Source organism: Pleurodeles waltl, chromosome 3_1 (assembly GCF_031143425.1).
Source record: "Pleurodeles waltl isolate 20211129_DDA chromosome 3_1, aPleWal1.hap1.20221129, whole genome shotgun sequence".
NCBI lineage: Eukaryota > Metazoa > Chordata > Amphibia > Caudata > Salamandridae > Pleurodeles > Pleurodeles waltl.
In genome coordinates, this window is record NC_090440.1 from 579,952,185 (window position 1) to 579,969,331 (window position 17,147).

Consider the following 17,147-nt stretch of genomic DNA (forward strand, 5'->3'; position numbering starts at 1 on the left):
CAATTTGTTAAGTATTTGTGTAACACTTTGTAGGAGGCTGGACTGGCTTGTAGTGAGTACCAGGCCCAGTTATCCCTTATTAGTGTATAGGGTGTCTAGCAGCTTAGGCTGATAGATAATGGTAGCTTAGCAGAGCAGCTTAGGCTGAACTAGGAGACGTGTGAAGCTACTACAGTACCACTTAGTGTCATATGCACAATATCATAAGAAAACACAATACACAGTTATACTAAAAATAAAGGTACTTTATTTTTATGACAATATGCCAAAGTATCTTAGAGTGTACCCTCAGTGAGAGGATAGGAAATATACACAAGATATATATACACAATAGCAAAAATATGCAGTATAGTCTTAGAAAACAGTGCAAACAATGTATAGTTACAATAGGATGCAATGGGGAAACATAGGGATAGGGGCAACACAAACCATATACTCCAAAAGTGGAATGCGAACCACGAATGGACCCCAAACCTATGTGACCTTGTAGAGGGTCGCTAGGACTATTAGAAAATAGTGAGAGTTAGAAAAATAACCCTCCCCAAGACCCTGAAAAGTGAGTGCAAAGTGCACTAAAGTTCCCCTAAGGACAAAATAGTCGTGTTAGAGGAGTAATGCAGGAAAGACACAAACCAGCAATGCAACAACTGTGGATTTCCAATCTAGGGTACCTGTGGAACAAGGGGACCAAGTCCAAAAGTCACAAGCAAGTCGGAGATGGGCAGATGCCCAGGAAATGCCAGCTGCGGGTGCAAAGAAGCTTCGACTGGACAGAAGAAGCTGAGGTTTCTGCAGGAACGAAAAAGGCTAGAGACTTCCCCTTTGGTGGACGGATCCCTCTCGCCTTGGAGAGTCGTGCAGAAGTGTTTTCCCGCCGAAAGGACGCCAACAAGCCTTGCTAGTCGCAAATCGTGCGTTTGGCGTTTTTGGACGCTGCTGGGACCCAGGAGGGACCAGGAGGTCGCAAATTGGACCTGAAGAGAGAGGGGACGTCGAGCAAGACAAAGAGCCCTCACTGAAGCAGGTAGCACCCGGAGAAGTGCCAGAAACAGGCACTACGAGGATGCGTGAAACGGTGCTCGCCGAAGTTGCACAAAGGAGTCCCACGTCGCCGGAAACCAACTTAGAAAGTCGTGCAATGCAGGTTAGAGTGCCGTGGACCCAGGCTTGGCTGTGCACAAAGGATTTCCGCCGGAAGTGCACAGGGGCCGGAGTAGCTGCAAAGTCGCGGTTCCCAGCAATGCAGCCCAGCGAGGTGAGGCAAGGACTTACCTCCACCAAACTTGGGCTGAAGAGTCACTGGACTGTGGGGGTCACTTGGACAGAGTCGCTGGATGCGAGGGACCTCGCTCGTCGTGCTGAGAGGAGACCCAAGGGACCGGTAATGCAGCTTTTTGGTGCCTGCGGTTGCAGGGGGAAGATTCCGTCGACCCACGGGAGATTTCTTCGGAGCTTCTGGTGCAGAGAGGAGGCAGGCTACCCCCACAGCATGCACAAGCAGCAAAACAGTCGAGAAGGCGGCAGGATCAGCGTTACAGAGTTGCAGTAGTCGTCTTTGCTACTATGTTGCAGGTTTGCAGGCTTCCAGCGCGGTCAGCGGTCGTTTCCTTATCAGAAGGTGAAGAGAGAGATGCAGAGGAACTCGGATGAGCTCTTGCATTCGTTATCTAAAGTTTCCCCAGAGACAGAGACCCTAAATAGCCAGAAAAGAGGGTTTGGCTACCTAGGAGAGAGGATAGGCTAGCAACACCTGAAGGAGCCTATCACAAGGAGTCTCTGACGTCACCTGGTGGCACTGGCCACTCAGAGCAGTCCAGTGTGCCAGCAGCACCTCTGTTTCCAAGATGGCAGAGGTCTGGAGCACACTGGAGGAGCTCTGGACACCACCCAGGGGAGGTGCAGGTCAGGGGAGTGGTCACTCCCCTTTCCTTTGTCCAGTTTCGCGCCAGAGCAGGGGCTAAGGGGTCCCTGAACCGGTGTAGACTGGCTTATGCAGAATTGGGCACATCTGTGCCCAAGAAAGCATTTCCAGAGGCTGGGGGAGGCTACTCCTCCCCTGCCTTCACACCATTTTCCAAAGGGAGAGGGTGTCACACCCTCGCTCAGAGGAAGTTCTTTGTTCTGCCATCCTGGGCCAGGCCTGGCTGGACCCCAGGAGGGCAGCTGCCTGTCTGAGGGGTTGGCAGCAGCAGCAGCTGCAGTGAAACCCCAGGAAGGGCAGTTTGGCAGTACCAGGGTCTGTGCTACAGACCACTGGGATCATGGGATTGTGCCAACCATGCCAGGATGGCATAGAGGGGGCAATTCCATGATCATAGACATGTTACATGGCCATATTCGGAGTTACCATTGTGAAGCTACATATAGGTAGTGACCTATATGTAGTGCACGCGTGTAATGGTGTCCCCGCACTCACAAAGTTCAGGGAATTGGCTCTGAACAATGTGGGGGCACCTTGGCTAGTGCCAGGGTGCCCTCACACTAAGTAACTTTGCACCTAACCTTTACCAGGTAAAGGTTAGACATATAGGTGACTTATAAGTTACTTAAGTGCAGTGTAAAATGGCTGTGAAATAACGTGGACGTTATTTCACTCAGGCTGCAGTGGCAGGCCTGTGTAAGAATTGTCAGAGCTCCCTATGGGTGGCAAAAGAAATGCTGCAGCCCATAGGGATCTCCTGGAACCCCAATACCCTGGGTACCTCAGTACCATATACTAGGGAATTATAAGGGTGTTCCAGTAAGCCAATGTAAATTGGTAAAATTGGTCACTAGCCTGTTAGTGACAATTTGAAAGTAATGAGAGAGCATAATCACTGAGGTTCTGGTTAGCAGAGCCTCAGTGAGACAGTTAGGCACCACACAGGGAACATATACAGGGAGTGCAGAATTATTAGGCAAGTTGTATTTTTGAGGATTAATTTTATTATTGAACAACAACCATGTTCTCAATGAACCCAAAAAACTCATTAATATCAAAGCTGAATATTTTTGGAAGTAGTCTTTAGTTTGTTTTTAGTTTTAGCTATGTTAGGGGGATATCTGTGTGTGCAGGTGACTATTACTGTGCATAATTATTAGGCAACTTAACAAAAAAAAATATATACCCATTTCAATTATTTATAATTACCAGTGAAACCAATATAACATCTCAACATTCACAAATATACATTTCTGACATTCAAAAACAAAACAAAAACAAATCAGTGACCAATATAGCCACCTTTCTTTGCAAGGACACTCAAAAGCCTGCCATCCATGGATTCTGTCAGTGTTTTGATCTGTTCACCATCAACATTGCGTGCAGCAGCAACCACAGCCTCCCAGACACTGTTCAGAGAGGTGTACTGTTTTCCCTCCTTGTAAATCTCACATTTGATGATGGACCACAGGTTCTCAATGGGGTTCAGATCAGGTGAACAAGGAGGCCATGTCATTAGATTTCCTTCTTTTATACCCTTTCTTGCCAGCCACGCTGTGGAGTACTTGGACGCGTGTGATGGAGCATTGTCCTGCATGAAAATCATGTTTTTCTTGAAGGATGCAGACTTCTTCCTGTACCACTGCTTGAAGAAGGTGTCTTCCAGGAACTGGCAGTAGGACTGGGAGTTGAGCTTGACCCCATCCTCAACCCGAAAAGGCCCCACAAGCTCATCTTTGATGATACCAGCCCAAACCAGTACTCCACCTCCACCTTGCTGGCGTCTGAGTCGGACTGGAGCTCTCTGCCCTTTACCAATCCAGCCACGGGCCCATCCATCTGGCCCATCAAGACTCACTCTCATTTCATCAGTCCATAAAACCTTAGAAAAATCAGTCTTGAGATATTTCTTGGCCCAGTCTTGACGTTTCAGCTTGTGTGTCTTGTTCAGTGGTGGTCGTCTTTCAGCCTTTCTTACCTTGGCCATGTCTCTGAGTATTGCACACCTTGTGCTTTTGGGCACTCCAGTGATGTTACAGCTCTGAAATATGGCCAAACTGGTGGCAAGTGGCATCGTGGCAGCTGCACGCTTGACTTTTCTCAGTTCATGGGCAGTTATTTTGCGCCTTGGTTTTTCCACACGCTTCTTGCGACCCTGTTGACTATTTTGAATGAAAGGCTTGATTGTTCGATGATCACGCTTCAGAAGCTTTGCAATTTTAAGAGTGCTGCATCCCTCTGCAAGATATCTCACTATTTTTGACTTTTCTGAGCCTGTCAAGTCCTTCTTTTGACCCATTTTGCCAAAGGAAAGGAAGTTGCCTAATAATTATGCACACCTGATATAGGGTGTTGATGTCATTAGACCACACCCCTTCTCATTACAGAGATGCACATCACCTAATATGCTTAATTGGTAGTAGGCTTTCGAGCCTATACAGCTTGGAGTAAGACAACATGCATAAAGAGGATGATGTGGTCAAAATACTCATTTGCCTAATAATTCTGCACTCCCTGTACATGCACACCTATGAGCACTGGGGCCCTGTGTGACAGGGTCCCAGTGACACATACATATAGGCCACAAACCTATGAGCACTGGGGTCCTGACCAGCAGGATCCCAGTGACACATAACAAACATACTGAAAACATAGTGTTTTCACTATGAGCACTGAGGCCTGGCTATCAGGATCCCAGTGAGACAGTGAAAACAGTGACAAACACCCTGACATACACTCACAAACAGGCCAAAGGTGGGGGTAACAAGGCTAGAAAGAGGCTACCTTCTCACACACTTCAAACAGTAATAAAGTGAAAAGACAAGAAAAATCCCACACCATTTTAAAACAATAGAGCAATATTTAATAAATAAATCAAGATCAAAACCACAAAAATCCAATAAGTAGACCCAGTGATATGCAGGTTTAAAGATTTCAGTGAAAATAGAACTAAAAAGCACGAAGCGCCAACAGTAGATATCTGGCTGCAACGGACAAGGACAAAGTCACAAGTTCAGGCCGTACGTGATGGAGCACAGTTTGGCCTGCTGAACAGAAGTATCTTAAATCCTGGTTACAGTGCGTTGTGAGAACACACGTCGAGGATATGTCGTGCAGCCTAGGCAATGCAAGGTCCAGGCTGGAAAAGCCTTGCACAGCGTCAGTTCCATGGAGCTGTGAGGATGAAAGGCAAGGTCCTACATCGTTGTCAAGGAGGCTGTGGACGAGGAAAGCTTGCATTGAGAATGTGTTGCGCACCAGCTGGTTCCGTTGAAACTGCAGGACTGGCGATGTGAAACCGTGCATCGAGGATGCATTGTGCACCAGCTGGTTCCAAAGAGACTGCAAGATTTGTGATGTGAAGACTTGTGTCATCGTCTAGGCTACACGGAACCTGAAGATCCCTTGGAGTAGATCCCAACAAGCCTTGGTAGCTTTAGCAACACAAAAGGATGATGGACGGAGTGTTGAACAAAGCACTCACTCACCCCCAGTCACAGATCTGAGTTTAATCAATTGTTATTTTACTCACCAGGCCACCCCAGTTTGGACCCAGCCATATGCAAATCAGTCTTGACCCTGTTCCGCATGGGAACAGTCCAGCTCGAACTGCCAAGCCATGTCCTCCCTGGACCCGAAACAAGCATCCTGGGACCGGTTTCAGGGTATCACCCTTCATCAGCCAGGCTAGCTTGAATCCAGTGGCACAGTGAGCAAGGGACTCATGTCTGGGCATATCCTTCCTACTTAGGGCACCTTTAGCAACACAAAAGGATGATAGACGGAATGTTGAACAATTCAAACTGGGTAGCTGCAAAAGATGCGGTGCACAGGGGTACTGTCTTGCCTGAGAAGGCAGTTGGTGCTTGCAGATGCAGGGGAGTGACTGCTTCACTCTAAGGGAGATTCTTCCTTCTCATGCAGGCTGAAGACTTGCCGCCCTCAGAGGAGGCATAGCCGGGGAAATGTTGCATAAGCTGAAAGGTGCCGTGGAAACAATGTTGCAAGCAGAGTCTTCGTTGTTGATACAGATTGTTGTTTCCAAGAGGGTCCAGTCGCAGTTCCAGTAGCCAGAAGTTGAAGTACAGGTTGCAGAGGAGTCCTGCTGAAATCTTGCAAGCCGAATCTGAGGACCACACCCAAGAGAGAGACCCTAAAAGCCCTGGAAAGGGTATTGGTCACCACCTATCAGGAGGGGGCTCTGACGTCACCTGCCTGACCTAGCCACTCAGATGCTCCCTGAGGCCTCTGCCCACCTTGGATTCAAGATGGCAGAGTCAAGGGACCCTCTGAAGGAGCTCTGGGCACCACCCCTGGGGTGGTAATGGACAGGGAAGTGGTCATCCCCTTTCCATTGTCCAGTTTCCCACACGAACAGGTACTGGAGGTCCCTGAACTGGTGCAGACCGGTTTATGGAAGGAGAGCACCAAATGTGCCCTTCAAAGCATACAAGTGGCTTGGGGAGGCTACCCCTCACAAGCCATGTAAACACCTATTTCTGAAGGGAGAGGGTGTTACCACCCCCCCCCCCCCCCCCCCTCAAAGAAAATCCTTTGTTCTACCTTACTGGGCTTGAGCTGATCAAGCAGCAGGAGGGCATAAACCCTTCTGAGGGGTGACAGCAGCTTGGAGTGCCCAGAAAACACTTGATAGCTGGAAGGATCAATGCTGGGGGTCATCTAAGGAGCCCCAAGAGTGCTTGGAATCATACTTCCAATACTGGCAACAGTACTGGGGTACTTTGATACCAAACATGCCCAGGTTCGGAGTTACCATTATGTAGCTGGACATAGGTAGTGACCTATGTCTAGTACATCTGTAAAAAAAATGCCCCCCCTCTCCCCCCCACCACTCACGAAGTCCATGAAAATGAAACTGGAGTTCATGGGGGACCTCTGCTCAGACAGGGGTGCCCTCGCACCCAGATACCTGCAGCCTGCCCTCTGGGCTAGGAGGGCCTACCATAGGGGTGACTTAGTACAGAGACCTGTAGTAAAAAGGGTGCATGCATCCTTTCACACAGGCTGCAATGGCAGTCCTACAGATACACTTTGCATAGGCTCCCTGTGGGTGGCATAATACATGCTGTAGCCCATGGGGGAATCCCTGGTGTCCGAATGCCCTGGGTACTATATACTAGGGACTTTTATGGGTATGGGTGTGTGTGTGTCTGTGATATGGGTATAGGGGTGTGTGTGTGTGTGTGTGTGTGTGAGTGTGAGTGTGTGAGTGTGTGAGTGTGTGAGTGTGTGTGAGTGTGTGTGTGTGTGATATGGGTATAGGTGTGTGTGTGTGTGTGTGTGTGTGTGTCTGTGATATGGGTATAGGGGTGTGTGTCTGTCTGTCTGTCTGTCTGTGTTCCAAGCAACCACATTTGAAGGGAGAGAGCACAGTCACTTGGGTCCTGGTTACCAAAAGACCCTACAACCGCAAGAAACAACCTCCACAATGGACTGCGCAACATCGCCAACTGGATGGAATCAAGCCACCTCAAGTTAAACACAGACAAAACAGAGATCCTCATCTTCGGCAGCAGCCTCTCCACTTGAAACGACTCCTAGTGGCCTACCTCCCTTGGAGCCGCACCCACCACTCAAGCAAGAAACCTGGGAATCATCTTGGACTCAGCAAGTCAACGCAGTCTCCTCTTCCTGCTACAACACCCTTCGCATGCTCCACAAGATTTTCAAATGGATTCCCGTTGAAACCAGAAAGACAGTCACCCACGCCCTGGTCAGCAGCCGACTGGACTACAGCAATGCACTCTATGTAGGAACCACAGCCAAACTACAAACGAAAATGCAACGTATCCAAAACGCCTCCGCCCGACTCAACCTCGACATCCCACGCCACGACCACATTTCTACCCATCTCAGAGAACTAAACTGGCTACCCGTATCGAAGAGGATTACCTTCAAACTCTTCACCCACGCACACAAAACCCTCCACAACACAGGTCCAAACTACCTCAACGACAGACTCACTTTCCACACCCCCACCTGCCAGCTCCACTCTGCCAGCCTCGCCCTCGCCTCCGTCCCCCGTATTCGCCGCACCACCGCCAGAGGAATATCCTTCTCTCACCTCGCAGCCAAGACCTGGAACTCCCTACCGATCCACCTACGCCAGACTCAGGACCTCCTGACTTTCAGGAAATGCCTCAAGACATAGCTATTCGAGCAGTAGATTCCCTACCACCATCCTCCCCCCAGCGCCTTGAGGCCCTGACTGGTGAGTAGTGCGCTTTATAAATTACCTTGATTGATTGATTAGCAGGATCCCAGTGAACACAGTCAAAACATACTGACAACAGGCAAAAAGTTGGGGTAACCATGCCAGAAAGAGGACATTTTCCTACAACAGGTATAAACTAAGCAGTGCAACACAGTCAACTCAATTACATTTATTGTTTAGTTGCAGGTGCTGGATTACTTGTAAAGCGCTGAGTAGAAGTTAATATAGCTCACATTACTGAACATGTAAGAGAACTGGACAATCCAGCAGAGCTCTTGGCATTCACCATCAATAGCATGAATGGAAAAATCAGGAAAAAACAAAACCTATTTCATAATTTCCAGGCCCATAAAAGATATTGAACACCAAATTACATCCAGAAAAACAGATAGCTTACCTTCAGTAACACGCTTTCTGGTGGATACTCTAATTGCAGTTCCCTCACTTTAGAATACTCCCCCGATACTGGACTGAATCCAGAAAGATTCCACCAGCCATGAATCAATGCCTGAACTTTCTGGACTCGTTGCAATGGAGGGAAGGCCCTGAAACATCCTTTAACTAGAACAACTCCAATAAAAGAAAACCTCTGTAAAAGGTTGGCTCATTAATAGTGAACCTCAACTAATTCAGGACATTAACCATCAATTGGTGGTGGTCTACGACTGTTGTCGAGGTAGGGGAAAACTGGTATCTTCCATATACGCAGCAATCACTGGCATTTCTTTCATGAACACCCAAGGGGCACAGGTGAAGCCAAGAGGAGCACGGAATAATGAAAATGCTCTTAGCCTACCTTGAAAAGGAGCTTATGACAGTGGGACTGCAGGACAGTTATATGAAAAGGCAAGCATGAGCATTTTTAATTTGTCATTCCACAGGAAGGCATTCAGAGGACGAACGTCTAAGATGGGCAAAAGGTCCCTATCCTCCTTGGACATGAGAAAAAAAAGCTATTAGCAACTCTCCCCTAAACCTTCATATGGAACTCTCTCAATAGGTCCTTTGGAAAGTAAAACTCAAACCTCTTGCAACAGAATGGACAGGTGCAGCCCTGAGAATCGCTTTGCTGTAGAGAGAAGGGCTAGGGGAGAAGAAAGAAAGGGTAGGACATAACCATATTGTACAATTTAGAAGACATATAGCAGACATACTGAATCCCCACCCTGGGAGAAAATAGTGGTCTCATCCTTTCATATAATGGTTGTGTGCCACTAATGGCAACCAACAGGGCGAGCCAGAATCGAGCCAAGGGACGTGCTGGTTTCAAGAGCGCATGAATGAGCAGAGTCCTAAAAATATTTGGCGTATAAATATTATGCAAACAAACAACATGATACAATATGATAAGGTGTATTAAAAAATTTTAAAAGTAGATTCCTTTAAGAGATGAATAGGTTTCACCTTAGTACATCAGATTGTATCTTTGCATCGAGAACTGTTTAGTGATGACAGAAACTGAGAAACATTCCTGGACAAAGCTAGAAGGCAATGCTATTGCTGAACTAAGAGGCATATCAGTGTCCTGGGTTCCCTAGATTATTATCATACACAAAACAATAGTACAGTTTATTAAATCAAACACAAGAAAGAATTTTGTAGAGGGCACATGGTGAATTTGCATATTTTAGCTGCTCTGATATATAATAATGAACAAGATTGAGACTCTATGAAACTAGGACACTAGTGACGGTGGTGTTAACCACATTGATAACGGGTGGCCAAAACTCTATAGGGCCTTCCTTGATTGACTGGCACCTCAGTTAACTCAAATGAACTCAGAGTGGACGCCGTTTGCTGGTAGTTTCTGTATGCACTCATCGCAAGCACTTTTCCTGATGGGTGTTCCTCAAGATTATCGTGAGGTGGTAGAGTAGCTAGCAGCAATATGGCATAAAGTGGTGTGTAAAATCTTATAGTGGGTGGCATTTAGCTGACTCCCTGTTGATATGGTATTTGTATTCCGTTTACTGCATTACAGACAGTGATGTCCTACACACATTGGCGAGAAGTGGGGTGCGATGCGACTATTGGGGACCTCTATTGTAATGATAAATTTATTACCATTGCACGGGTGCAGGAGCATTTTGGAGTGGGACCGGGACAATTTTTGCAATATGTACGGTTGGTTCATGAGGCTCACCATGGCTGGCCCACATTGCCAGGCATGCGCAATGTGGCGATTGGTATCTTCGATTTGGCTGGCTGCAAGCGCTTGATCATGCACCTACAAAGGGCTCTGCAGGAGGATAAGGGAGGTACAAAGGGGAGGGCTAAGCCGAAATGGGAAGCACCTGGAACAAGCACTGACAAAGCCAACAGGTCTCAGCAATCCGAGAGCTGCAGGTGCCGGCAATGCTAATGCATTTGTGTAGATCAATAATAACAGCCACAGAGCCGTAAGCAAATGCTTTAACATTGCCAAAGCCTATAGCTCTCGAATTGGCAAGCATTACTGGCTTTGGCAATGTTTGTTAAACATTATGCTGCACGATTTTCCTTTTCAGTCTGTAGATTATCACACAGAGCTACATTGCCCGTTTTTGATTAAATCTGATTCTGGGTTGGCAACACACAGCAAGTCAACATTGAACATATCTCATGGAAAGAAACGCAGCATTGATTGTCAGTGGCAGCATGCACTAGAAACAGCCTCAAATTCACTCTGAGCAAGAAGAATCCATTACTTGGTCTCCAGAGAGCTTGAGTGCTTGACCATCAGCAGTATCGCAATACTTAATACAACTAGCAGGGGCGTAGCTTGGTCAGTAAGATGGGGGTGGGGGCCTTCAGATTTTCCAACAATCATGCTGGCATGTAATGTAAAAATTAATTAATTATGGGACAAGGAGGGTGCATGTCAGGAGCTTAAGGGGCAGTGGAAACAGAAAGGAGGGTGGATTGGTAGGAGTACAAAGTGAGATAGATCATAATATTCTGTAAAATAAACATGTTTTAAGACTTTCAAAACAGAGAGAGGGAGAGCGCATGTGTGTATTTTTTGTCTATGAGCATGCAGAAATTCCTGGAGAAATCCAACACACCTCACCTAATGTGACTGAAAGCCCCTGCACCCAACTATGTATAGGAGAAATACATTTACTCGGGGGTGTAACACCCTAAACACCATCCGAAACTAAGCCCCTGAAAACAAGTTAAAAGCAGGCTTGTCACACTATTCACCATTATCGTATCATTCTTAGAGTGTATCCCGACTTCCGTGGTCACTAGGAATAAGAAGTGTATATATAGCTTTACTTTTTTAAATTAGAATAGGAGTGTGGGCACTGCTCATGAATGACAGTGCGATGTGCAGCTATATATATTTCAGTGAAATATAGATATATTAATAATAGACAAAATCTTTTTCTAACTTTAACAATAGATATAGATTTGTTTTAAATCTATTTATGGAGGTTGTTTTTAAGTTATACAAGTTATGCAAATAATTGAATATCAATTAACAGGCATATGAGAATAACCGTAATAATTATGCAAGTACATGTGCCTTCCTCAAGGAGTGTGTAATTCTTATTTTTCATCAGCGATCAGTCACAATCACTGCACAGCCAGATCCAACGTTGATATTTCCAAAACATTCAGAAATATTTGTGCATGCTTACGGATGGCTTTAGACTCCAGCCACATTAGAAACTAATGATAAGGAGAAGCACTTATCACTAGAAGCGGATATCCATATATAAGAATGGCGTAAATAAACAAATAATCCTATTTTTCCCGATGGAGTACGGCCAACTAGAAAGAACATTCATGTGGGATACAAGTCAGATTCATGAGTAAGAACTGTAGCGGTTCCATGCAGCACTACACAGAGCTATACAGATATTGCTCAGACCATACAAATTTGAGATATGAGTAAAATAAACTGTATCAGCCAAGTCCATAGCAGAAACACTTAAATGTTCAGCTATTTTTGTAACTTCACTCTCATTTAATGGAGTGGAAGCAGATGAGGCCCACTAATCATCAGGTGAACACAAGCAACACACCCTCTTGGAGAGGGAAACACCAGTTGTCAGTCGCAGGCCTTCTGTGAACCTAATTACAATGCATAAATTAACAAGCAGAGGGGAGGAGAAGGAGCAGGAGCCAGAAGCGAGGAAGCAAGCAGCAGTGCCAGGGCAGCCTGCAAAATCAGAGGGAGGAGAGCGAGCAGGGCAGCCGAAGAGGACAGGGGGGGAGGAGACGAGAGTAGAAGCTGGACACAGGAGTACTGAGGGAGCCGAGGGCAGAGGGAGTGGATAAGCAGATGCGCCAGCTGGGCCAGACAGAGGTTGCAGAAACAGAGGCAGCCGTACTGCAATGCAGCTTGCAGGGACAGCAGAGCAATGAAGCAAGAACAGGGGAGGAGGCAGTCTCAGCAGCCTGAAACACCGAGGGAGGAGAAGCTTGGGCACGGGATACAAGGAAAAAAAATAAAAAATTAAAACAGGGCTCAGTTGTATTGAGGACACCAGTGCTCCTGAAGAGGGCTCGTAAATTAAGAAAAACAGAAGTTACTAACTTGATCATAGAATGAGGGATAGTGGAGGGATAGTGTACTTGGTCTCTGCTCTTGGGGAGGGGAAAACACAGCAAGAGGCATGACAAATGCATGCCATGGAAAAATGGGGAGAAAGACTGGAAGAGAGATGATGGAGCAAGCAAAGTGGAAACATATAGGCAGGCTGAAGCCTATAAAGTAGATACAGCAGTCTCTTCGAGACAGCACAAGCATTGTCTACAGGTGAGAGCAAAACAGGCCATCGAGGCTGTGAAGACTGTCTACCAATGTTAATTTTAAGGTGACACATTTCAATTACATACACCAATCCTATCTGACACCAAGTTAGATGACCTGTATCAACCCTGGCAAGGTAGTGACATCTGCATGCAGCAGGTTTCCTCCATATGGCCTAGGTCTGCTCATCTGTTGATAACGGCTATAAGGATGGAGAGGACGGTACAAGTGTGCCTTCTTGGCATTCTGAACGACTGGAAATAAATGTAAAATGGGGAAGCAACTGTTGTGCTTGCGCGGATATTGGCAGGTGCAGAATAGCCATAAACTGGGTCACCCCATAAGCCCCTCAGATGCAGGTGTGAAATAAAGATTTGGTGGAGTGGGCAGTGGTGGATCCGCAGCACATGAGACGCTTGAGTACAATGGAAAATGTAATGACTTTGAGCAGTGGGGTGGGATGATAGGTAGAACTGTGGATCAACCAGACGCCCACACACATCATGAGGCCGGAGGAAAGAGTTGGGACAATGCTTGTTAACCAGCAAGATTTAAGATATGGAGGACTGAGCAGGATGTTAGTCTTTGTACACTTCGTTGAATGCAATTATATCACCTGCCTATCTGATGCCTCTGTATCCTGCCGAAATGTTTGTAATTGCAATTTTGTGCCCATTTTTGCAATAAAGAAATTATTGCTCTGGGTCTCTGACTGGGCACATAAGCATATTACTCTTAGTTAGGAGATTATTTCAGACTGCCTGAACTGGGACAAGTGTCCCACTATCCCTTGGCTAAGTTATGACTAATCTACCCAAAAAGGCATAGGATAGACTGAAGTGTTTAAATCTCCCCACTGATTAACTAAAGAGCATATCCTCTGAACTAACATGCTTTTTATGAGTTATTGTAAGACTTTCAGGGAGCAGGAGTAGTTGCGGAAACCCTTACTGCTGAATTATGTCATTGTCCAAAGGTCATTAAACCTAGAACCATATTTTACCTGGGTAAAGAGCCCCTGGCAAGGATCCCAGCTTTGCTTTCCCCTCGGCCAATAGGACAAAGCATCTGTTTTAATTGCCACTGGCAGAGAAGGCAGAACTCAAGACTTCCAACATGAGAAGACGTTGACACAGCAGTGCATCAAACAGGAGACCTAACGGGACAACACTACTGGCCAAGAGACAAGAGCACCGATTCGAGCTCTCCCCAGACATAGGGAGGGAACTGGTCTGGTCATCCAACATATCAAAACACCTCACAGCTCAATGGACTGCTACATCAGAACTGCTGGAGAGGGACCAGTCATCTGATTCGGATAGAGAACACCCACAGATGGCTGACATTGCCGACCTGGAGCAGAACTATGGGTCAGAACTCCCCAAAACTGGCAGGGAAACGGTATAATATGGCCATGGCGTCATGATGCCAGATATTGGGCCAAGCTGGAGCTGAACTTGTGTTTCATCATTTCCCCACACCCCCGCCACCTCACACCACTCTGACCCTCTAGCTGGGTGTGTGTGTTTCTTTTTCTCTTTCCAATTTTATTTTCCTTAAGCCTTTGCTTGTTTATTTTTTAAAGTTATTTAGGGTTTCTGAATGCAAGGGGGTGGAGGATTACATACCTTTGGTTTACCTATGTTTTTTTTTTATATTGTTTGCATTAACAAAGACGGATACAGATACTGGCTCTGTAAGGGTTCAAACAGAGTACCCATTAGGTAAGTCAGTACCAAATTAAGATCCCAATGAGGTGTGATAAATGGAGTAGGAGGGTACTTGTTAGTAAGTCCCTTATAAACCTTAGCACTATAGGGGACTTGAACAGGGAAGGTTGGTCAGTAAAACAAAGTGCAAAATGAAAAAAAAAAAAAAATCAGACACATTGGCTTTCAAAGTGTCAACTGACTTATTTTCCACACCACTTAATAAACTTAGCCCATCTGCCAGCATACACCGACTTGGTGGAGTGTGCCTGGTCAATAAAATAATATTCACCACATCAGGGCGAGAGAAAAAGAACTCAGGTTGCCCTTTTCAATCTGCATGCATGTAGTTGCAGGCTCTGGAGGAGGGGGTGTAAAACCTGCCCCTGCGACTGCGAGAGGAGATCTGCCCCGTGAGGAAGACAGCATAGTGCAAGTTGAAGTAGGTCTGTGTATCACATTCTTCTTAGCCAATCTGGGGCTATCAATAGGACTTCAGCCCGGTCTTCGCAAATCTTCCTCAGAACTCAAGGAATCAAGGGGATGGGGGAGAAACGTGTAAAGCAGCTGGGAGCCCCAGTCTAACAGAAATGAATCCCCCAATGCTCTCTGCATCGGATACTGGAGGCTGCAGAATGACAGGCAGTGTGCGTTTTCATGAGTGGCAAACAGGTCTATTTAATAGGTTCCCCCATAGCCTGAAGATGCGTAGCATCACTTCCGGATGGAGACACAACACATGATCAGCTGAAAAATACTGTCTGAGATTGTCCGCATGTACGTTCAGAACTCCAGCCAAGTGATTTGCTACGATGCAAATCTGATGGTCAGAGTTGTAGAGCCTCTTTGCAGAAAAGATACAACCCTACACCTCCCTGTTTATGCACTGCATTGCGCTAGTATTGTCTGTCAAGACTTGTACCGACTGACTGCAAATGGAAGGGAGGAAAGCTTTGAGAGCCAGACGTTTTGCCCGCAACTCCAATAGGTTGATGTGTAAAAACTGTTCCACTGGGGACCAAATTCTCTTGATCTTCAGATCCCCCGATGCGCTTCTCACCCTAGAGTAGAGGCATCCATTATCACTGTGGCCACCGGAGGTGGAGGACAAAACAGCTTCCCACTGCCGTCAACACCCCACTAAAGAAGATCCACTGCAGTGTCTCTGGAGATTCTGACTAACTGACTGAGATCTCAGTTGTGTTGAAACCACTGCCTGCAGATGCACCACTGAAGGGCCTTCATGTGCCAGCGTGCATGGTTGACCAACAGAATACAGGAAGCAATCAGAATGAGAACACACAAGACCTTCAAGGCTGGAACAAGCGCTCCACTCAAACATTGGAATCATAGCCTGAATGCCTTGAATCCTCTGCGGAGGAGGGAAGGTACAATTCACTGTAGTGTCCAGTACTGCCCCTATGAACAGGGTAAGCTGAAAGGGCTCAAGGTATGATTTGGTCATGTTTATGGAAAAGCCTGGGTTGTGCAAGTGATGCAGCACCAACTCCGGAGACCTGGATTTGAGCAACCGATCGTCCAAGTAAGGGAACAATGTTATACCAGACCTTCTGAGATGTGCTGCAACCACTGCAATCAGCTTCATGGAGACTTGAGGTGCGGAAGTAAGACCAAACTGGTAGTGTTGTGGTTCCACCGGGAAAGCAGATACTTCCTGTGCAATAGCAGAACTGGAATGTGAAAATACGCATCATGCAAATCGATCAAAACCATCCAGTCTTCTTTGTTCAGTGCCAAAGCATCTGTGCCAGGGTCAGCATTTTGACTTTTTCCTGCTTAAGGAGCCAATTCAAAACCATGAAGTCTAAAATTGGACGAAAACGCCAGTCCTTTTTGGGAATCAGGAAATAATGTGAATAACATCCCTGACCCCTTTCCTGCTCCGGAACCAAATCCACTGAGCCTTTCAAGAGTAGAGCTTAGACCTCCTGAAGGATTAACAAAAGATGTTCTTCTGAACATACACTTTATTAGGAAGGGAAAGAAGGGGGAAACTAGCAGAAATATTCATTTCCTACAATACTCAACACCCACAGGTCTGATGTAATGGACCTCCACTGTTGAAGAAAATGAACCAACCACACTCCCACACGCAAAGTACGCAGCAAGATGGCACAACTAGGGCTGCTTCCCTAAAACATTGGCCGGGGAGGAAGAGGAGGAGGAAGGCTGCTGGGCGGCTCCACAGTGCTTTCCCGGCTACATCCTCTGCAACTTTTGCATAGAGGGTTTGACTTCCTCAAAAGGAAAAAGATCTGTTGAATCCTCTGAACGTCCGAAATTGCCTATATTCTTTTGGCTGCAACTGCAGGCCCAAAGATTGTGCCACTGACTTGCTCTCTTTCAAACCTTTCCAAAGCAGAGTCAGCTTTTGAACCAAGCAACTTTGACCCATTGAATGGACAATTTTGTTTCCAGGCGGGCAAAATAAAAAGGAAAAGATCCCTTTTCAGTTGGCACGCCTTCTAGTACCAACTGAGGTCCCCATTGCTTTCGCCACAGAGTCAACATTATCCAACC

At 46.4% G+C, this 17,147-nt stretch overlaps 1 protein-coding gene across 1 annotated transcript in view; it reads right to left on the bottom strand.

The window, feature by feature from the left end:
* PTDSS2 (phosphatidylserine synthase 2) overlaps window positions 1-17,147 on the bottom strand; it is a 298,247-nt gene that overhangs the window by 227,081 nt on the left and 54,019 nt on the right. The gene's annotated exons all lie outside the window — the stretch shown is intronic.